Source organism: Aquarana catesbeiana, linkage group LG08 (assembly GCF_042186555.1).
Source record: "Aquarana catesbeiana isolate 2022-GZ linkage group LG08, ASM4218655v1, whole genome shotgun sequence".
NCBI classification, from domain to species: Eukaryota; Metazoa; Chordata; class Amphibia; order Anura; family Ranidae; genus Aquarana; species Aquarana catesbeiana.
In genome coordinates, this window is record NC_133331.1 from 272,362,492 (window position 1) to 272,386,773 (window position 24,282).

General features: G+C 42.8%; 1 long non-coding RNA gene across 1 annotated transcript in view; it reads right to left on the reverse strand.

Annotated features, from left to right (window-relative positions):
* Positions 1–294: 294 nt before the first annotated feature.
* LOC141105398 (uncharacterized) overlaps positions 295–24,282 on the reverse strand; it is a 35,645-nt gene continuing 11,657 nt past the window's right edge. Inside the window, exons 2-3 of the long non-coding RNA XR_012235590.1 lie at positions 7,439–7,585; positions 295–384 (exon numbers count right to left, since the gene is read on the reverse strand). This is a non-coding gene — a long non-coding RNA (uncharacterized lncRNA). The remainder of the gene's footprint in view (positions 385–7,438; positions 7,586–24,282) is intronic.

The following is a 24,282-nucleotide window of genomic DNA, read 5'->3' on the forward strand; positions in this document are numbered from 1 at the left end:
TTTGATGGTTATCTATTAGAAGTGATTAACTAGTTTTACCCACCACAAGAGTTCACGTCACATATTCGTTAGATTGAGTTAACTGTCAGCGCCTCACTACTCTCTAAAAATATGCATATATAATTGCAACGTTTACATAGAAATAAGGTTTTTAAAACATAGGCATATACTGATATTTAACAGAAAGCTGATCTCTTTTGCATGTATAGCGAAACAAAAGATTGTAAAAAAAAAAACTATACATTTCCTTAAAGCAAAAAAGTCATCACTTACAAAGGCAGAGCCCCAGAAATTGATGCCGCTGTATAAGGTGCTTGAGGTGTCTATGACTATTAAAAGTCCTGCAAGACTTATCTGTATTAGTATCATACAGATGAGAACAGCCTGAAAAGAATATCCATGTTAGAAAATTATCAATATCAGATTATTTGGAAAGAGTAACAGTCTAAATATCAATCACAATCCAGTATAGGTCATTACATTATCAATATATATTTAGCAATGCTAATGGAGGCTTAAAAAATCTGTGGCTTGTCAGTGTTGGGCAAACCTTTGACTTATGCCTGGTACACACTAATGCCCTGTACACACGATCGGATTTTCCGACAACAAAATCCATGGTTTTTTTCAGACGAATGTTGGCTCAAACTTGTCTTGCATATACACGGTCACACACATCTTGCCGGAAATTCTGAACGTCAAGAACGCGGTGGCGTACAAGAAAAATTAAGTTCAATAGCCAGTGCGGCTCTTCTGCTTGATTCCGAGCATGTATGGAACTTTGTGCGTTGGAATTGTGTACACACGATCGGAATTTACGACAACGGATTTTGTTGTCAGAAAATTTGAGATCCAGCTAGAAGGGCGGATAATCCCACGCTGACGTCAGGAGGAGGAGAGAGCCAGTCGGTCACATGAGCGCCGATCGGCACTCGGATATCAGGTATAGAACTCCATATATTTTTTGGTAAATACATGGTAATTATTATGAAAGACAGGGGATTGCGTGATTATTACTAAGGGTTTTCAGAGGGGGGGGGGGGCAGGCCCCGAGGACACAGAGCTGACAGGCATTACGGAGGCACGTAAACTGACCACGGTGTCAGGGCTCAGCAGCCATTATAAACCGTGGTCAGTTTGCAAGGGGGTCGGGCATAGACAGGCAGGAGCAGCCAGGTATTTCAGATGATATAGGGGGCCAAATTAAACAGCACAGGCACTGTGCTGTTATTCATGCTTTAAAGGAGCAGGATCCATTTTTTTTTTAAGGTAACAAACACTTTTAGGGAAACACTATAAAAAGAAACAAAAAAATGGCATAGGGGCCCCAAATTTCATACTGCACCCTTCAAGTCTGGCAAGGATTTTAAAGACTTTAGTAACCTCCACCCTGCACCTTGTGTTTTTCACCCGCATAATAAATGCATTGGTGTCATTTGTTGGTCTGTAGGAACAATCTATAGTAGAGTAAATCATCACATTTCTATGTCAGAAATAGTTTTTTTTTTTTTTTTGAACAACGGGCATCTGTATGGCACTTCACAGGTTATTGCGTGACTTCGGTCTATAGTCTGAGAACATCATTTTCCTGTGAAGAAACTATATATCCCACAATCCCTGCATAGGCAAGTGCTTACATTTGTTAATGTTGATACTGTTTCTTTAATGGCTTGGCTGATTCAGATCTTGGCTTACAGAGTAATGTCATATGTAACACCTTCTCGTGTATATGTGCGTCACTTCTTTTTTAAGAGACTACTGTATATATGCAAGGAAAGCTGACCTCGTTGGGGAAAGTCTGGTGTGGGAATCAATACATAGTACCCTTACTCATTTACAGAAAAAAAGTCAATAGTAAATAAATATGCACATAAATAATCAGAAGATTATATAGGATGAGCAGTGAGAGAAAATATATGGGTTCAGTTTGGAAAAACACCTATGGTTTGCACGTTAATTCACACATCACTATCTCCAGGGCTGTATTTAGACATCACTAAAATGATAGTGCTGTTATGACCAAGCTTTATCCCTTCTAAAACAGGCTATTTTGGTTTGCTTTATATGCAGATCTGCTACAGACTACAAGAGAAAAAAGAGATGCTTTTAAGTTTCCTGTACTCCAAAGAATCTTCCTCTTATGCCACGTACACACGGTCGGACTTTTCGGCTACAAAAGTCCGACAGACTTTCGACGGACTTTTGGCGGACTTGCGGCGGACTTTCTAACGAACGGACTTAACTACATACGATCACACAAAAGTCCGACGGATTCGTACGTGATGATAGCCAATAGCTGCCCTAGCGTGAGTTTTTGTCCGTCTGACTAGCATACAGACGAGCAGATTTCTGGGTCCGGTGGAGTTACGACGTAAAGATTTGAAGCATTTTCCAAATCTAAAGTCCTTCAGATTTGTGACTGGAAAAGTCCGCTGAAGGTCTGGTGAAGCCCACACACGATCGGATTGTCTGCCGCCTTTGGTCCGTCGGCGTCCGTCGGACTAGTCCGGTCGAAAAGTCCGACCGTGTGTACGCGGCATAATAGTTCCCTTGCTGAATTTTGCATCTTTGTCACTGTCATCTACATCTACAACTGCCATGATGCTGCACATATGATCAGTTATGATACCAGCCAATGGATGGTTTGACAGTTTGATTGAGAGCACAACCAATGGGAGTGTTACATTTCCGGCACGTGCCGTAAATGAAACTGTTTTATGGATGGGTTTACTTCTGCTTTAAAGAGGAGTTCCGCCTCCCCCCCCAGCAAAAATGTAAAATCAGCAGCTACACACACTTTAGCTGCTGACTTTTAATATTAGGACACTTACCGGAACCAACACAATTTTTTGGGGAAAAAATAAACTTTCATCAATAAAAAAAAAAAAACTGTAAATTTAGCCAATTTTTTAATATAATGTGAAAGATTATGTTATGCTGAGTAAATAGATACCTAATATGTCATGCTTCAAAATTGCACATGCTCGTAAAATGGCGAAAAACTACGGTACTTAAACATCTCCATAGGCAACGCTTTAATATTACAGGTTACCTGTTTAGAGTTACAGAGGAGGTCTAGTGCTAGAATTATTGCTCTTACACTAACGATTGCAGTGATACCTCACATGTGTGGTTTGAACAGCTTTAACATATCTGGGCACAACCTTTGTTTGCGCGCAAGCTCGGAGGAAAGGGGCGTTTTAAATTTTTTTTTGCTTTTTTCTTATTTATTTTACTTTTTTATTTTTTATTTTTTTATTTTTTTTTCAGGACGCTTCATGCCCCAGTAGAAGACCTATGGGTCGAAACGCGTCGGACGCTTTTAGCATCCTCCTTGTTGCCCATCTTTGCTTTTATAATTGTGATCACATTTTTAAACTGTTATCAGGCTTTTTAGCAATAAAAAAACAACTTTTTTCATCTACATTATGTGGAGGCATTTTTTCCTTTCTCCACATGCTATTTGAATGAGAATCCAGTTCCCACTTCAGTTCCAGTGGAGATGTTCCGTTCCCTTTGATTCGTACTTCGGCCATTCATCGCGAGGACCTACCTGGTGACCCCTGGAGATCCACGCAGAGTCTGACCTGGAGGGTTCGGTGAGCCGGGACAATCTTTCCAACGCCCGGTGGGGCACCCTGCCTAAGTGATTTCCTGTCGCTGATACAGGAGTCCAGTATATCTGGTAAGAGTTTTTTACACACTACCTCATCAAGATTTATACAGCTGATGGATATGTTCTCGGGGATTTAACTATCTGCCTATTCCTGAGCATCAACTGCCTTTTCCACCTACCCATCTTCAATCAGTGGGACATTTTTCAACTATACACGGTTTATTTGATTGATTTCACTTATCCACTTTACGATGAGAGACTCCAAAGTTATCCATTGTATAGATGGTGTTACCATTTATGAACATTTTTTGTAGATTTTCACAGTTTGGTGTTTATGCGCTACATTTTTCTTTTATATTGTATTCTCGGGGTTGTTGTTGCACTGTATGTAGCTGCTTCACCTTTTCTGCATCTTTTTTGATAGCGCAGTGTTTAATTTATGATACTTTTTATTTTACACTGTCCCTTTAAAAACATTTTTTGATCACTTTTATTCCTATTCCAAGGAATGTAAACATTCCTTGGAATACAAATAGGCATGACAGGTCCTCCTTATTGCGAGTTCTCACATAGACGTATTTTTACATAAAATAAACTGTCCCTTTAAGGCCGTTAGGCGGAAGTGACGTCAGACATCGCTCCGGTCCTCCAAGAACGTAGTCGAGTGGGGGCTATCTTGCCCATTTCTCCAAGAGATTTGATCATTTCCCCATTTTTCCGATGGCTCCAGTAAGTGGGGAAATGACCGGAAAGCGCGGGGAGGGGCACCTCTCCCGCTGCCTATAAAAGTGATCCCTTGGCAAATCCGCTGTTGGGATCACTTTTATCAGACGCCAAAACATCCACTGTCTAAAAATACCGGGGTTATGGCAGCTAGCTTCTGCCATAACTACGGTATATAATGTCAAAGTAATGACAAATATATACAGTAGGTGGTCCGGTGCATTTCCAGGTATGAATATTTTTATATAGTTACTGTAGATTGATACATGCCAAGCAACTGCCCTGCTGCATTGTGAGCACAGGAGGTTGGCTGCTGGGCATGGGCACCCAGGGCCGCCATCAAGGGGGTACAGCCCATACAGATGTAAGGGGCCCGGGTGTCCAGAGGGGCCCAGTCCTCCTGGAAGCCCAGGCCCCCAAGTTGGCACCTCCGCTTTGTTCTTTTTCGCCACATACACTAGTCCCGACTCCTGCTGGGGCCGCCCACTCCACTGGTAAAGGAATGTGATTTCAGCCCTGTGTATTGTGGGGGGAGTGCTGGGATGGGAAAGGAGCTCTGCCAAATGGCCTGCTAGGGGTCCCTGTCCTCTGATTCCCCAGGGGTGATCCCTGTCCTCTAATGTAAGGAGGAACTCTGGGAACTGTAAACTTTTAAGCCACTTTAAGTATCTTTGCGTGCGGTGGGTGTATCTACACACACTGTGGAAGATGTGGGTGGTAGTGGGGGGCCCAGGTCAACTTTTGCACCGGGGCCCACAAACTTAAAGCTACGCCTTTGCCTAGTGGCGTAGCGTGCAGGGGTAGGTGGAGCGATTGAGGAGTGCAGAAATTAGTGCCACGCCCCCTCCGGAACACCAGTGGTTCCATCCACCTGCTCCTTTCCTCCCCCTCCTTTGATGGCCGCTCCTTCCTCCTGACCATCCCTGGTCTCAGTGTGCTGTGACAGGCTGCTCAAGAGATGCAGCTGTCCTAGAGGGAGAGAATCCCCACGCTGCTCCGTCCCCTCCAGCATGCCTGAGCTTCTTACACACATCCCTTCTCCCGCCCCTCTCTACCTACCTGTGTGCTGCTGTGTCTGTGAAGGGGGTGTGGGGGGTCGGGAAGATTAAATAAGCTGACAGCCACACTGAGAGAAGCCGCTGACTGGGAGTCCCCGGGGACCATCCAAGTGAGTGAGCATTATGACCTGACCCTGACTCCTCTCTCCCCCCCTCTCTCTCCCCCTGCCCCTTCTCTCTCTCACCCTGCCCAACTCTCTCTCACCCTGCCCAACTCTCTCTCCCCCTGCCCCCTCTCTCTCTCACCCTGCCCAACTCTCTCTCCCCCTGCCCCCTCTCTCTCTCCCCCTGCCCCCTCTCTCTCTCCCCTTGCACCCCCTCCCTCTCTCCCCCTGCCCCTCCTCTCTTTCTTCATCTCCCTCCCCCTGCCCTCTCTATCCCCCTAACTCTTCCTCTCCCTACCCTCTCTCTCTCCCTACCCTCTCTCTCTCTCACTCTCTTTCTCTCTCTCCCTACCCACACTCTCTCACATTCTCTCCCTACCCCCCTCTCTCTCTCTACCCATTCTCTCTCTCTCTCTCTCTCTCTCTCTCTCTCTCTCTCACACTCTCTCTCTCTCTCTCTCTCTCCTTACCCTCTCTCTCCCTACCCACTCTCTCTCTCTCTAACTCCCTACCCTCTCTCTCTCTCCCTACCCTCTCTCTCTCGCTCTCTTTTTCTCTCTCTCTCCCTACCCCCTCTCTCTCTCGCGCGTGCTCTCTCTCCCTACCCTCTCTCTCTATTTCCCTACCATCTCTCTTTCTCCCTAACCCCCCTCTCTCTCTCTCTCGTGCCCTCTCTTTTTCTCTCTCTCCCTACTTTCTCTCTCTATTTCCCTACCCTCTCTATTTCTCCCTACCCTCTCTCTCTCTCTCTCTCTCTCTCTCTCTCTCTCTCTCTCTTGCTCTCTTTTTCTCTCTCTCTCTCTACCCTCTCTCTCTATTTACCTACCCTCTCTCTTTCTCTCTCTCTCCCCCTACCCTCTCTCTCATTCTCTTTTTCTCTTTCTCCCTACCCTGTCTGTTTCTCAATACCCTCTCTCTCTCTCTCTCTCTCTCTCTCTCTCTCTCCCTCTCTCTTTCTCTCTCTCTCTCTCTCTCTCTCTCCCTACCCTCTCTCTCTCCCTCTCTCTCCATGCCAGCACTGGAAATAGCTTTACCCCAGTCTTCCTATAGATATGATGTATAATAGTATAACAGAATTACTTTATTAAGTTTATCCACTTTAAGTGGTATTAAATTCCAAAGCAAACATTTATTTTGCTGCAGCTTTCCAATTTTTAGATGTGGTGGCCCCTTTCGTGTTTTTTTTTTTTTTTTTTAGGTTTTCTTTTGTGAAGATGTAGCAGTTAGAGGGTTGAGACAAACCATTTAACACTGGCAGAGGTGCTGATTATGTAACTGATTATAAAGTTTGAGCTGGAGTATGGCTTCAATTTGTTTAGTGTACCTAAATCTGCTAGTACATCTAACACCCCCCCTGCCCCTCAGACCGCTGTCCAAAAGTGTCTCTGTTGCTCCTTCATCCAGAGTGGGGGCACGCTAATACAAGAGGTGTGTAACTGACCAGATCACCAGGGGAAAACAGAAAATAAAAAAACGAAAAAAATAAAACAAATGCAGCCACTACATCTAAGGATTGGTAGGCTGTAAATTGTATTCCTCTCCATTCACAGTGGAATCGGTGGGATGGCCAATGGGGGGAATGTTGGTGGTCAGGCCCGGGGGGCCCAGTCTTAAAGCTGTGTAAGGGGCCCCACAATTTCTGATGACTGCACAATTCAGAGAATGCTTTGCATTTTCTCAATGAATGCAAAGCATTCTTTGATTGCATGAGGTGGAGAGCCTGGCTGTACCACCCTGCTTCTCCATTTTGTCCAAACAGAGAATGCTTTGCAACCATTGAGGAAATGCAAACCGATCTCTGAATGGCACCCTTGCTGAGTGAACAACCTCCTGACCTGGAAGCTAGTGGAGATCACTAGGACTATTGAGGTTTTGAAGCTTTTGAAAATCCCACAAAAACTGAAATCTTATTTGCTGAATCATTTCTGATAACTTACCGCAAGAGCTTTTGGTTGCCCCTTCAAAAATGATATGTAAATGGCTTGGGCTTGACTGCTGTGACTTAGTCCTGATATCAAGACAGGATGCTGCGTTGCAACAACTGCGCCCTTCTCTTGATCCATTGTTGCGACCATTTTTCAATCCTACTGGAAGAAGGTGATTGCATTAATACTCATTTGAAGTTGGACGTTTCACCTGTGGCCTCATTTCAAGGTACAGTGTATAAAATCTCCTAATGATGGGTCAGTTTTTGACAAAGTGCATGGGTGCACTGGGATGCATGGGTCTTTGACAAAGTAAGCCTGAAATCTTAAAAATAACAAAAATAAAATCAGGGAACTGCAGTTTCAGGCCATTAATATTTTCTAAAGTGTGCAAGACTGGTCCACTCCCTACCACATCCCGCAGCTTCGTGTTGGCCAGCGAAGCCACGTATTATAGTGGAGGAAGAGCAGGAAATATTGAAGGCTGCAATGTAAATTCATCTTTCACTGTTTGTAATGACGACAATGAAAGGTTATTGGCTGCAAAAGTATACAAGGAGGACAGAACCTCTGAAAACCTGGGACACTCTAACCTGCAATCTCCATCACTTGCTGGTAGTGTAAAAATCCACCCCACCCCCACCCCATCCCATAGGCCATCATAGTGATGGACCAACAGGAGAGTACAGGAAGTACTGAAGGGTAAAGAATAGAGGGCCCCAGTGGTCTTGTGGACCACTGAAGGTCTGTGCACCTCCAGATGACTGCACTTTATGGCTGTACTAGGTTAATTTGTTTTTTCTGATAGGTGGACCTAAAGTACAAACAGTTATTGGATGGAAAATGAATAGAATCTCTTTTATGGTGACACAAACAGCAACAAAAGAACCTTTGAACATAGCAGTAAGGTTTTCAGTTTTTTTTTTTTCCATTGTTGTTCCTGTTTGTTAGACGTCCTTAATTTCTACTGCATTTGTTATAGGAAGAGGAAATATCCCAGCAGGAATTTATGTAACAATAAAATAATATGAATGTACCTTGACAAAGATTCTAATGTTTCACTTAATGTAAAACGAAACACAAGAGGCGTGGAGTTCCACATTTAGTCTACCTCAAGGATTAATATTGATTTATATTAGGAAAACCAGAAACCTTGTTGGACAACTCACACAAATACTGTAAGCTGCTAATATTATGAGGTACATTCTATTTTGGGAGGACAGAACTGGCAGAAAACATGGATTTTATGGGGGTATGCATGTTTGCTAAGAGCAATCTGAAAGTAAGTTTGAGTAATTATATCATATCAACGAGAACTGTGACAGTGTGGAGTCATTATAGTTGGAGCTTAATTAGAGTGCAAATTACTTGTAGGGGTATATTATAGACCCCCTTCCATAAAAGATGAGGGATAGTCTCAGTTCCTTCCCCAATTCTCCATTGAATACCATTTTTCATGGTTTTTAGGCAACTGTTGGCAGCCCCAACCTATTTTTTGTGCAATTAAAGAATATTCATCATATTTGGGAAGTCTCATGTGGTTTATTCATCATTTCTTGGATCAGCACTTCTTCCCCTGTTTATATCAGTTCCTTTCCCAGACTAAAATGGCTGAGAAATATCTGGGAAACAGGACGATGTTGTTATTATGGGCGATTTTATTTATTCTTATATTAATTGGGCAAATAAAACTGCACGCTCAACAATGGTTTATGATGTCTTAAATTTATTGCAGAATAGTTTCATGGAATTTATTTCAAACAACATGGAGCTCATTACAGATGTGCAGTTTGGAGACAAATTGGGTAATAGTGATCATTAAATAAATAAGAAAGCATGCTTTTTAAAAGTTCAAAGGGTCACCCTCGGCAATGCAGATTTACAAGGAACACAACAAGAAATGCAAAGAAGCATAAAATAGAATATGAGAAACGACAGCAAGTAAATCAAATTCAAAGGGAATTGTAAAAATGTATATCAATAGTAAAAAGGTTAAAAAAAACTTAATGTGAATAAATTACCAGGTCCAGATGGCTTACACTTGCCTGTCCTGTTGGAATGTAGCTCAATTATAATTAAGCCACAATTTTAATTTTTAAAGGCACCTTACTCACTGGATTGGCAGCTGATTGGTATAGAGCAAACGTGGTATCAACTTACAAAAAAGGATCAATATACAGTATATAACAGGAAAATTCCGACCAATCAGCCCAACATTAGTAGTATGTAAGCTATTTGAGGGCATGGTAAAGGAGTATTAAGAAATGTGTCTGCAATAAAGATTAAATAAATGACAACCAGCATAGATTTATGACAGACCATTCTTGTCAGACCAACCTGTTATTGTTCTTTGAGTATGTGGGAAGTAAGAAATTGGATGGTAGATGTTCAGTGGACATAGTTTATCTATATTTTGCTAAAGAACTTCATATTGTACCTGGCATTGTATTGTTGAAGATATTGTATGCACATGGATAAGAATATGGTTACATGAATAGGTCCAGAGCAGGGATGATCTCAGTGTTCAGTCCGAACAGCAGGAATAGCTCCGCCAAATGTCTAGTAATGCATTTTCAAAGCCATCATTGGCCAAAGTTTTGCATGTGACCTCTGATCAAGTGCAAGACTATTGTTTGTCAATGTGAGTTCAGTGAAGGACAGTATTGCAGGAAGATAGAGCTATTTAGTGTAGTGTGCTACAAATGTGTTATGCTTTATACAGTATGCTATACACAGTACTATATTGTGCTGTATATTTGCTACTGATACTTTGCAGTGAATTGCAGTGTGGCTAGGGGGTGAGGAGTTTCAGCCCACCTGCATTTACTGTGATTTCCTAAGAAAGTTCTTGTAAGGTATTCTTTTTTTGAATGTGTATGTCAGATGCAGGTTCTGCTGCTGTGTTGCTGCCCCCGTCAGTGAAGCGTAGGAGAAGGAAGCAGTGGAATCTACCAACGCACCCCCCATCACATAGCAACACTTTGCCCAGGGCAAATATCCCTTCTGCCTACCCCTTGTCCTAGCGTTGGCACCACTAACATCCAAACCCCAATTTTCTGTGTGTTCTGTGACAGTTGCAGATACAGTGGCTGTTAATTAAAGTGGGTTTAATCCTATGTTCGTTAGGATTTTATTTGTGAAGTTACGGTGTTTTTTTTTTTTTTTTGGTTTGTTTTTTTACAGATGTTAAATACCTGTTCCAGTTTTCAAAAACTGTGGCCTGTTGAAAACAGTCTTTCTAGTTCTATTAAAAACCTATTCTATTATTAAGTTAACTTATTAAGTGAATAGTCCTCATAAATAAATTCCTAAATGTTCTGGTGCAAAAGTGTATGCTAATGCCATCATCAGTGTCCACAAACAGACTTTTTTTTTTTTTTAACGAATGTTAAATCTATGCTCAATCTCTCTGCCATGTATCTAGGAGCTTTTAAATCTGGATGCTTCTGGTCCTACAGCTCTGTTCACTCTGTCATGGGAAGATCTGAGTCTTTGTAACATATGCTCTGTATAGTGCTTCTACCCCTTTGGACTTTTTATAGCTGCACTTGCCTTCCAGCTGCAGTCAGTCTGCAATCAGCTCAGAAATAGCAGCACTCCCTGTACTTTGGGCCTGTTTGTGTGGATTTGTTCTCTAGGTGTCTGCCTTCCTGTGTGAACTGCTGAACCACCGGTTTTGGACTGCTGCCTAATTTCTCAAGTACACTTCTGCCTAAAAGGTGAGAGCCCCAGGAGTTTAAAAGGAGGACTACAACTGGTAAGATTTCGCTTTGACCTAACCCAGGAGAAGGGTAAGTGGTCATTACTGACATGATTAAATGAACTGTACCTGGATCCTGCTTTCTGTACTTGTCATTGTTTGAACCCAGCACACATGAAGTAACACTTGGAGGAAAGGTGTTCTGTTTTTTTTTTTTTTTTTTTCTTTTTCCTTTGGGTTGTTTTGCTTCCCTCTTCTTGGTAAAGCTGGTATGTTCACAGTTTAATTGATTAATAATCATGTATGCAGTAAAATGACTGATGACCTGAGGGGAGCGGACACTGTGAGACGCGATTGGTAGAGTCTCTTGTTTGGAGCAGCAGCTGCTGGTGACTTTGGGGTGATTGCCAGAGAAAGATCTCACGGACCGCTATCTGACCCCCACGCACCGCCTCCCGCTTTATGGGTTAGAACCCCACAACAGTCTCCCAAACAAAAAACTTGGGCTTAACGGCCGGTCCAGCACGATTAAGTTACCACGCTTACGTGGGAATCAAGGCCTTTCAGGAAGCACCGGTTCTCTGGGCGTGGACTCAGGGGGGGCCCCTATCGAAAGGGAGGCATATTTTGAAAGGTTGTGGAGAAAGTGGGGTTAAGGAAAAGGCTGTGATCCCGAAACCTCCTGAAGTAACCGGCCCCTACTGGTCTCTCACAACAGGGGGGGTATAGGGGCACGGGGGGATAAGGGGAAGGGGTGATAGAAGAGTGCAAAATGAGAGGAAAATCAACCAAAGGGGTAAACACCAACCCCCCAGAATAAGTGCTAGTCCCGGAACTATCAGAAAGTATATGGTTAATGACGGGAGTAAAGAAAACAGTAACGGTAGTAAAGACAGCCCGGGGAAAACAGGGACCAAAAATAAAACCCCAGAAGGTGCAGCAAAAATGGGGACAAGAAGACAGCCGGCTGACACAGTGACTCAACCCCATGGCGCCGAGGTGGGGGAAGCAATGTCCGTTGGACCTCAACAGGAAAAACTCCTCCCTACAAAGGGAGAAATAGCAGAGATGTTTGCCAAATTAGAAATGTCGATCAAAGAGGAGATTAACACTGTCCACGAGAACATGAGCCATATTCTCAAAAGAGTGGAGGAGGTGGAAAACGTGGTGGACAAGCAAGAGACGGTTATAACAGCTTTGAAACAACAGATGGAAGCTTTACAGATAGAGCAAAGAAACATTAGATACAAACTGGAAGACCAGGAGAACCGAAGCAGAAGGAAGAACCTCCGGGTTAGAGGCCTCCCTGAGACGCAAGGTGAAAAAGAGGACCTGCAAGAAAAAATGGATGCAATCTTCCGAGATCTGAGAAATCCTAATGATGCAAGCTACAAATTAAAAATTGACAGAGTACATAGGGTTAAAAAGCCTGCGGAAATCAGGGGAGATGTCCCGCGAGACGTTATCGTCAGATTTCATAATTATCAATACAAGGAACAAATCAACGACAATGTAAGGAAAAAACAGCAAGCAAAATATGGAGATATTAATTTACATATTTTCCAAGATCTGGCTGCTGAAACCCTTATTAGGAGAAGAACTTTGAAACCATTGCTAGAGGTATTAAAATCGCATAAGGTACAATACTCCTGGGGTTTCCCTGCATGCTTAAATGGTCGAAAAGAAGGACACACGGCGGTGTTGAGATTCCCGGAGGAAACCCAAAAATTTTGCCAGTGCCTCGATATCCCTTTAATAGAGATCCCGGGATGGTGGGAAAGAACAACCAATCAGGAGCCTGCAGAGGAAAAAATCGCATGGAAACCGATAATTACAGCAAAAAGACTCTAGACTAGATATGAGATCCTGGTCATAGTCATAGCGGTGAAGGGTCTGGAGTGGTGGGGTGTGTCGGGGGGAGGGGCGGGGGGGTGGAGGTGGGGGGATTTGGGGGGACGGTACGGGTCCAAACCTGGCTAGGAGGTATTGGCACTTGACAAGCCCAATCCGAGCTAAACCTCTGGGGGGCTAACCGGGGGGCGAGGAGGAGTTGGGAGCCCGTGGTTATTTTTTCTTTCCTTTGGGCCAACGAGAGGCCCGTGTCCCCCCCAAATGATCGGAGGGAGGGTTGTGGGGTCGGGTGAGGGGGGGTGGGGGGTGGGGCTGGCGGGAATGGGTGATGAGGGGGTGGGGTGGTGAGGGCTAGGGAGGTGGTGGGTGTGAGGGAGGGTGGGCCAATAACAGGGTGTCACGGGCTTTTCTCATTCAAAAACGAAAAAAGGGCGAGAAAGAAAAGGAGAAAAGGCAGAGAGGATGTCTAGTTTAAAAATGATCACTTATAATGTTAGGGGTCTGAATTCCCCCATAAAACGAGCAAATATATTAGGTGAACTGAAATTTCTAAAGGTTGAGGTGGCGATGCTCCAAGAGACACACTTAAGTTCTAGTAAGAACCAAAAAATCTTCTCTAGAGACTTTCCGGTATGGTTCTACGGAGACTCACCTAGGAGTGGAGCTAGGGGAGTGGCCATTGGCTTTGCCAGAGAGGTGAGGTTTGAGTTGGGGGGGAGATTGGCCGACCCTGAGGGCCGATTTCTCCTCCTCAGTGGAAAGATCAATGGTGTAGAGTACTCTTTGGCAAACATCTACGGGCCCAATAAGAATACACACAGATTTATAATAAGTACCCTGGGGAAATTTGAAGAATTCAAGAGGGGGGAGGCTATTATTGCGGGGGATTTCAACCTATGTTTAGATCCCGCAAGGGATTGTACGTCAAATGCCCGGGCAACAGGAGGAGCGTGGGCAGGCAAACTTAAAAAGAAATTGCATCAACTGCAGCTGGTTGACGCTTGGAGGATGCAACATGGAAACGCAAGAGATTACACGTTCTACTCACCCGTGCATGCGACGTACTCAAGATTAGATCTTTTTTTAGTGGAACATAGATTGCTGGAAGCAGTTATGGGAGTAGACATAGGTAACATGACATTCTCTGATCATGCACCGGTGTGTCTTCAAATAAAGACAGGGGCTCCCAAAACACAGGGAACAGGATGGAGACTAAATGAAGACATGCTCCAAGACAAAGAGATATTGAAGAGAATTAAAGAAGAATTGGATATGTTCTTCAAAGTTAACATCCCTGGGGAGACAACTGAAGCTGTAGTTTGGGAGACTCATAAAGCATACATTAGGGGAATTTTCATGATGGTTGGGTCAGAAAGGAAAAAGAGATTGATAAAAGAAAAGATGGCACTTTCCAGGGAAATCCACGATTTAGAACAGCAACACAAAGCCTTGGGAAAGAAAGAGGTGTGGATGAGTCTACAAAGGAGTAGAGAAGCAATGAGAAACTTAATGGAGCAGGAAACGCGTAAAACTTATAACTTGATCAAAAAAGAAAGATATATCAACGGAAATAAACCGGGTAAAATATTAGCCAGGGCATTGAAAAAAAAGAAAAATGCTAACTATATCGAAAAGATAAAGACCAAATCAGGGGCGATTAAATATAAAACGCGAGAGGTAGCGTGTGCGTTTCAAGAATATTACGGACAGTTATATGCCATAGACTTAAAAAATTCAAAAAAGATGACCAGAAACATAAGCGAGGAGAATAAAATTTTTTTAAAAAAGGCCCATCTACCCAAGATTGCGGAAAGTGACAAAGACATCCTTGATGCCCCTATAACAGAACAGGAACTTAAAAAAGCCATCCTGGATACCCCAGTCGGGAAAAGCCCAGGACCGGACGGGTTAACCGTTATGTATTATAAAAAATTTCAAGAAATTTTGATCCCGATCATGTGCTCGTACATGAACAGGATTGGTGAAAGTTGGGATATGAGGAAAGAAGCATTGGAAGCCAGTATCGCCATTATCTGGAAAGAGGGGAAGGATAGTTTATTATGTTCAAGCTACAGGCCCATGTCGACACGAAATTATTCGCGAAGATCTTAGCCGACAGGATGAAACTGATTATTAACGGGATTATTCATTCAGATCAGGTCGGGTTCGTGCCAGGGAGAGAAGGGAGAGATAACGGTATAAAGACGCTAATGGTGATTCAGAAAATAAAGGAAAGTGGTGCCCCAGGTCTACTCCTGTCGATTGACGCTGAAAAAGCTTTCGACAGGGTAGACTGGGGCTTCATGTGGGATACTCTGGAAGAAATTGGCATAGGAAACAAAATGCTCAGTTGGATTAAGGCCTTATACACACATCCCACAGCAAGAGTAAAGGTTAACGGTACTCTTTCAGAGCAGTTTACAATGTATAATGGGACCAGACAGGTATGCCCGCTTTCCCCAGTGCTGTTTGTCTTGACCCTGGAGCCACTATTGGCGAGGATTAGGTGCAATCCCGATATCAGAGGGGTAAAAATAGGGGAAGATGAGTATAAGGTCGCCGCGTTTGCAGACGACATTTTACTCTATGTCACCCAACCAAGGATAACTCTCCTGAATCTGTTAGAAACTATCAAGGTCTATGGAAGATTATGGAAGATTATCTAATTTCCGTGTCAACTCTACCAAGTCAGAAATCTTGGAAATAGTGGAAGATAAAGAAGGGGAAAGGGCCTATCAACAAAGTCTACCATTTAAATGGGGGATGAAAGAGCCTAAATATCTCGGAGTTAAGATCACTACGGCGATAGAATCATTACTTCATGACAATTTTTTAATACTTTTAAACGAGATTAGGTCTGACCTGAACCGAATATCGCGCAACCAACTTTCATGGGGTGGTCGAATAAACCTTCTAAAGATGTCGATCCTCCCAAAAATCACATACAAAATACAAATGCTCCCAATTACAATCCCGCAGAGCTTTCTTAACAAATTGCACACTGAGTTTCTTAGGTTTATATGGAGAGGGAAAAAACCCCGAATAAAGTATGCACAATTAGTCAACGATAAGAGGAATGGGGGGTGGGGGGCACCAGATATTAAAAAATATTACACCGCTATAGTCGTATCACGTATCTTAGATTGGGTAAAAAATAATAAAGAAAAACAGTGGGTCAAAATTGAGAAGATAATGAGTGAAGTTGATCTAGGTAAGATAGTATGGATCCCACCACAGTATAGAAAACTGAGCACGAAAGCACCAGAGATCACTAAACAGACACTAAACATGTGGGACAAATTACACGAAAGGGAGCACTGGGGGTACAATTCACCATTCACTCCGCTTAAGGATACAGATTATTTTAAACCTGGGAGGGAAGACATGTTCGGAAGGTGGATATTGAAGGAGGATGTTCAACTAAAAGATATTATGAGACAGGGGGAGATGTGTACCTTGCAAGAATTAAAAGCAAAAAAAGACCTGTTCATCATAGATATGTGGAGGTACAGGCAGCTGAAACATTTCGTAGACTCACTCCCGCAGCCAATAAGGTCAATGAAAGAGTTAAGCCCTCTGGAAAAAGTATTCTTGGAAAACAAAAGGAGGGGAGGTGTCTCCAGGATTTATAAGATACTGATCAAAAGAGGAGAGGGAGCGAGCCCGGCGTTCCTAAAGAAGTGGGAGGAAGAATTGGGTATCAGTATAACCGAAAGGGAGGCGGGGTTGATCCTGAGAAGGGTTATGGCAACATCTGCTAGCCTTAGGTTCTCAGAGATGAACTTTAGAATCCTCGCAAGAACATATATCACCCCGGATAGAGCACATAGAATGCAGAGGGAGGTATCGCTGCTATGTTGGAGGGGATGTGGAGAGACAGGGACAATGGCGCACATTTGGTGGCAGTGCCCTGTGATCAAAGAATATTGGGAGGGGATAAGGAGAATAGCCTCTGAGATCACTGGAATGGTGATACCAGATGATCCCTGGGTGTGTTTGCATCACGGGAGTAAAATGCCTACGAAGAAGTACTTGACTTCTTTGTTACCACATCTCCTCAATGCCGCCAAAAGTCTTATCCCCAGATACTGGAGGGATTGCAGGAATGGCTCAACAAGATAAATGAAATACACTGCCTGGAATATTTGAGATATTGTGATGGAGTTGATATGGAAACTTACGAGGAGATATGGAGCGATTGGGTAAAATATAAATCCTCACCTCATGTGGCCGAGGCTTAGGGATCATAGACAGAGGTTCCATCAATAATTACGTACTGGCCAGGAGATGAGCGCCGATTAGGTTCTAGATGGGAATTTAATAGCCTAACGGTAAGACAAACTAGACGACCCGCACCGAAGAGGGTAAAAGTGACAGACCAGGGCTGGGACAGGTATAGGCCATGACACCAGGGGTCTAGGGGTTTAGAGTTTGGAGGGGGGGAGTGGGGGGTAGTGTGGCGGGGGTAGGGAGGGGGGATAAAAATGTTCAACTAGTCTTGGGAACGGGTGATTTCAGAACTATGTCTGTAATCAATGGTAAATTGTAACATATAAAGGAAAAAAAAAAAAAAAAAGCCACAATGATGTGAATTTGTTAAGGGATGAGATTGAACTTTTAAGTTGAAATCACTTCTCCCATATAATTATCTCGCTGATGTGGTAAGAAAAAAAAAGAAAAAAAAAAAAAAGTACACTTCTGCCTGACAATTCTGCTTTCCCCTGCCTGCCCGTGGCTATTTTTCCAGATCCCGATTTTGTGCCTTTCTGCCAGTCTTGTTACTGACCCAGTCTGCCTGACTACGCTTACACCTCTACCCTCAGCTTAAACTCCACTTTGGACTCTACCTTACAACTGGCCCCTTTCCCTCAGAAATTGAGGCTAATTCAAACAGGCTTTCCAGCTGTAGTGCAAACCTCTGTATGCTATTTCCATCTTCATTGTCCAATTTTTTTTATAGAAGCTATATGTCAGCTTAGTCACTCAGAAAATGCAGATATCTCAAGTCTCCCGCATTTCAGGGGTGGCTCCCGGACACCTGCAAGTGTTACCCGATATCCCGACTGCGGGGCTGATCCTGGATGGTCCCCTGGTCACAGTCGGGGATGATCGGGGCAGCAGGAGGGACAGCTGTGAACACCGATCTCCCTGTATAGCTGACAGCCGCTTCTCCTTCTCTGATGGCTGATGGCTAAAAAGCTATACAGGGAGATCGGTGATTACAGCTGTCCCTCCTGCTGCACCGATCATCCCTGACTGTTCCCTGTATCCCCCTCCCCCCGCCCCCCTCTGTGTCCTTCTTCACCCCTTCTTCTCCAGCTCCCTGTCCTCCTCCTCCACCCCCCCCCTCGTCCCCCGCAGCCGGCTTCCCTCCTCTCCTCTCCTGCCAGCTGTGGGGATCTGTCAGGATGGGGAGCGGAGGAAGGGACCAGTCATTTACCTGCCTTTTCTGAATTGGACACAGTGAGCGAGATCGCTCCTGTGTCCTGTGAATATTGAGCAGAGCAACCTGTGTGTTTACTCTGCTCAATTTATGAATGGACAGGAGCCTCTGTCTTCAGTCCATTCATCTTCAATGCTGAGAAGGGGACTGGGGAATCAATGTCCTCAGCCTTTTTCTCTGTCTCAAAGAGGAGATGTCAGGGTTCTATTTAGATCCCTGATATCTTACCAACCCCCCCCCCCCCAAACAGGGTTGATTACAATTTAATTTTTTTTTATATGTTTTGCATTTTTTTGAAACAAAAATTATAAAAAAATAAATTATAAAAAGACGATAAGATAAAACTACTGACACCCCCCCCCCCCCCCCGCCTTACCAACACTGTCCACTGCCCCAACCCCCTCCCCCAAAAAGCAATTATTTAAAGAAAATAATAAACAAAGTTGTAAAAAATAATAGAGAAAATAATAACAACAAAAAACTACTGACACTGTCCACTACCCCCACCCCTAATCATTGTGAAAAACAAAAAATAAAATTGTAAAAAATAAAGAATTACTGACATCGTCCACTGCCCTACTGACAGCATCCTGCACATACTACTCACCGCTGTACACTCCACACTCCTCACATGCACATTATACCCACCTACATACACTCCACACTGTATATTCCCTATTTTACATTACTACATTCTGCACTATGTAAGCCATCTCCGACTCTATAAAACCACACCCCATTTAAGCCACGCTCAATATGTAGCACGGTTTAGACCACGTCCACTTCCCTGAAATGAGTTTGCCACCTCCCTGAAATGAGTTTGTGCAGGTTTGAATGTCTGGGAAATGTGACCGCTCCAAAGAGGCTTTTTCAGCTGTGTTGCAAACCTGTACTGTATGCTATTTCCATTGTCAGTGTAAAAAAAACAAAAAACTTTTTTTTATTTTTACGGATGTCAAATGACCGATTACCATTACATTTTGACCATATTTAGTCTTCAAAAGAATACACAGTTAGATGTCAAGGTACAATCTGATTTCTCTCTCTCCTTTGAAAAATTGTGATCTATCTGATAAGGGCTTAAAAGCTGTCCTTCAAAACTGTTCCATTTATCATTCTTCAAACTTAGAAAATAGCTCCAAATTTTATTTTATTTTTTTCATGCAATCTGCCTGCTCTTTCTTCTGGAATAGTGGAATAGCCAAAAGGCTTCAAGATGTCCGGATCACATTTTCTACAATTGTGCAGGTCTGTGGTCTGAGAAAAAAAAAAGAACATTGTGATTTGTTTATCTCAGATCAGGACGCCCTCTGACATAGATTCTTAAAGAGAAGATACTGTCCAGCTAACCAGTTCAGTTTTTCTGGCTTTTGACACTGGAAAAACCTACAGGGGGTGATTTCATTACAGCCTAGTTTAAAAATGTATATGTGACAAGTGACATAATAAACTTAAATAAAATTTGGCTCATCTCTTCCTCTGACATTGTGGCCAAGTACAAATGCTTGCTTTATGGGCAATGAGTCTTCGCAATTCCATGTTTGGAATATCATACTCTAATTGTTTTTTCTTAGAAAAAAAATTACTCATCTCTCCCTCTTACATTGCTCCCTTGAGCCCAACCAATCTGGTTTCATGCTTTTCAGCTACTGTGTGAAAATGTTTGTATTTGTCTCTGAAACATGGCATTGAGATTTTCTTTTGTTTGGCAAAACAACAGGAGGCATATGGGTAGTACAAAAACACAAAATTTCAAACAAGCCAATTTTCCTGAACCCCCAAACATTATATATATTTTTTTCAAACACCCTAGAGAATAAAATAGTGGTTGTTGCAATACTTTATGTCACACCGTATTTGTGCAATGGTCTTACAAGCACAATTTTTTTGGAAAAAATACACTTTTTTAAATTAAAAAATAAAACAACAGTAAAGTTAGCCCTTTTTTTATACTGTGAAAGATAATGTTACGCCAAGTAAATTGATACCCAACATGTCACACTTCAAAATTGTGCCCGCTCGTGGAATGGCGAGAAACTTTGACCCTTAAAAATCTCCATAGGCAATGTTTAAAAACATCTACAGGTTACCAGTTTTGAGTTACAGAGGAGATCTAGTGCTAGAATTATTGCTCTCACTCTAACGATCGCAGCGATACCTCACATGTGTGGTTTGAAAACCGTTTTCATATGCAGGTGCAACTTATGTATGTGTTCACTTCTGTGCATGGGCTCGGTGGGACAGGGCGCTTTAAATTTTGTATTTATTTTTTTTCTTATTTATTTTACTTTTTATTTTTTATTTTGACACTGTCCTTTAAAAAAAAAATTGAATAGAACAAAAGCATGACAGGACCTCTTAAATGTGAGATCTGGGGTCAAAAAGACCTCCTATGTAACATTTACACTAAAATGCAATAAAAAAATGTAAAAAATAAAAAAATTTCCCCTTTAAGACCATCCAATGGTGTGGAGCTGAGCGGGGGCCATCTTTCCCTCACTCGGCATCCAGCCTGTGAGGGAAAGGACCCGATCATCTCCGCCGCTACTGACGGCTCCAGTAAGCGGTGGAGACCACCAGAGCGCCGCTGAGACCCCTTTTATCTGAAAGAGGACCGCCCACTGTTGAAGAGGAAACCAGAGTTATGGCAGCTAGCTGCTGCCATAACAATAGTATTCCACTTCAAACAGCCGACGTAAAATGACAGCAGGCGGTCCTTTAGTGGTTAATTGGGACCAAATTATGGAATCATTGAATCCAGAAGAGAACTGGGAATGCTTTAGGAGCATATTAAACAAAGGTGTCAAACAGTGCATTCCAATGGGCAATAAATATAGAAGAACAAAAATTAAACCTGGGTGGCTAAACTGTAATGTGAGTAGGCTCATCAAGGAGAAAAGTATGGCCTTTAAAAAATATAAAAGGAATGGGTCACCTTCAGCATTCCTGCACTACAAGGAATGCAATAAGAAATGTAAAAACGCAATCAGGGCGGTTAAAAAGGATTAAGAGAGACACATAGCAGAAGAGAGTAAAAATAACCCCAACTTTTTTTTCGATATACTATCAGTAAAAAGACAAAATCGGAGCACATTGCACATTTAAAAGATGAGGATAGGAAGATGGTTACAGATGACACGGAGAAGGCAACTGTACTCAATGCCTTTTTCGACACACTTTTTACACAGGAAAAAGAAGGGTTTACTGACAGCGACTGTAGTGTTAGTAACACAACACATGACATACCGACATGGCTAACAGAGGCCGGAGTCAATGAAAGACTTAATAAACTTAACACAAATAAATCACCAAACAGATGGTTTACACCCGAGAGTCCTCAGAGAACTCAGTCAAGTTATAGCCAGGCCATTATTCCTGATTTTTGTGGACAGCATAATGACAGGATTGGTTCCAGCTGATTGGAGAAAAGCCAACGTGGTACCAATTTTCAAAAAAGGGCAGAGACAAATTCCTGGGAATTACAGGCCAGTCAGCCTAACATCAATAGTGGGTAAATTATTGGAGGGGATGATTAGGGACTATATCCAAAGTTTTACTGAGAAGAAGAATATCATCAGTGGTAATCAGCATGGGTTTATGAGAGGATTTTCCTGCCAGACCAATCTGCTAACATTCTACGAGGAAGTGAGCTGCCATCTAGAAAGGGGGAGGCCTGTGGATGTGGTGTATCTGCACTTTGCAAAAGCATTTGTTACAGTCCCTTATAAACGCTTAGTTTACAAGCTGAGGTCTGCAGCCTTGGACCATAGGGTTTGTGATTGGGTAAAAAACTGGTTACAGGGACGGGTCCAAAGGGTAGTGATAAATAACTTGTACTCAGACTGATCTGGAGTGGTGAGTGTGGTACCTCAAGGTTCTGTCTTGGGACCAATTCCGATGGGAGACTCAAGGATGGGAAGGATCTAGGGGTGCTAATAGATAGCAGATTGAGCAACAGCATGCAGTGCCAAGCTTCAGCTACCAAAGCAGGCAGAATATTACATAGTTACATAGTAGGTGAGGTTGAAAAAAGACACAAGTCCATCAAGTCCAACCTATGTGTGATTATGTTATAGTATTACATTGTATATCCCTGTATGTTGCGGTCATTCAGGTGCTTATCTAATAGTTTCTTGAAGCTATCGATGCTCTCCGCTAAGACCACCGCCTGTGGAAGGGAATTCCACATCCTTGCCGCTCTTACAGTAAAGAACCCTCTATATAGTTTAAGGTTAAACCTCTTTTCTTCAAATTTTAATGAGTGGCTACGAGTCTTGTTAAACTCTCTTCTGCGAAAAAGTTTTATTTCTATTGTGGGCTCATAAGTACGGTATTTGTATATTGAAATCATATCCCCTCTCAAGCGTCTCTTCTCCAGAGAGAATATGTTCAGTGCTCGCAACCTTTCCTCATAACTAAGATCCTCCAGACCCTTTATTAGCTTTGTTGCCCTTCTTTGTACTCGCTCCATTTTCAGTACATCCTTCCTGAGGACTGGTGCACAGAACTGGACAGCATACTCTAGGTGCGGCCGGACCAGAGTCTTGTAGAGTGGGAGAATTATTGTTTTATCTCTGGAGTTGATCCCCTTTTTAATGCATGCCAATATTCTGTTTGCTTTGTTAGCAGCAGCTTGGCATTGCATGCCATTGCTGAGCCTATCATCTACTAGGAGCCCAAGGTCCTTTTCCATCCTAAATTCCCCCAGAGGTTCTCCTCCCAGTGTATAGATTGCATTCATATTTTTGCCACCCAAATGCATTATTTTACATTTTTCTACATTGAACCTCATTTGCCATGTAGTTGCCCACCCCATTAATTTGTTCAGATCTTTTTGCAAGGTTTCCACATCCTGCGGAGAAGTTATTGCTCTGCTTAGCTTAGTATCGTCTGCAAATACAGAGATTGAACTGTTTATCCCATCCTCCAGGTCATTTGTGAACAAATTAAATAGGATTGGTCCCAGCACAGAACCCTGGGGAACCCACTACCCACCCCTGACCATTCCGAGTACTCCCCATTTATCACCACCCTCTAAACTCGCCCTTGTAGCCAGTTTTCAATCCATGTACTCTCCCTATGGTCCATGCCAACGGACCTTATATTGTACAGTAAAAGTTTATGGGGAACTGTGTCAAATGCTTTAGCAAAATCCAGATACACCACATCTACAGGCCTTCCTTTATCTAGATGGCAACTCACCTCCTCATAGATGGTTAGTAGATTGGTTTGGCAAGAACGATTCTTCATGAATCCATGCTGATTACTGCTAATGATACCGTTCTCATTACTAAAATCTTGTATATAGTCCCTTATCATCCCCTCCAAGAGTTTACATACTATTGATGTTAGGCTAACTGGTCTGTAATTCCTAGGGATGTATTTTGGGCCCTTTTTAAATATTGGTGCTTCATTGGCTTTTGTCCAATCAGCTGGTACCATTCCAGTCAGTAGACTGTCTGTAAAAATTAGGAACAACAGTCTGGCAATCACTTGACTGAGTTCCCTAAGTACCCTCGGATGCAAGCCATCTGGTCCCGGTGATTTATTAATGTTAAGTTTCTCAAGTCTAATTTTAATTCTGTCCTCTGTTAACCATGGAGGTGCTTCCTGTGTTGTGTCATGAGGATAAACACTGCGGTTTTGGTTACTGAAGCCCCCCGATTCACTCGTAAAGACTGAGGAGAAGAATAAATACAATACCATCACCATCTCTCCATCCTTTGTAACCAGATGTCATTCCTCATTCTTTATGGGGCCAATATGGTCTGTTCTCCCCTTTTTACTGTTTACATACTTTAAGAATTTTTTGGGATTTTTTTTGCTCTCTATGTGTCTTTCATGTTCTATATTAGTCGTCCT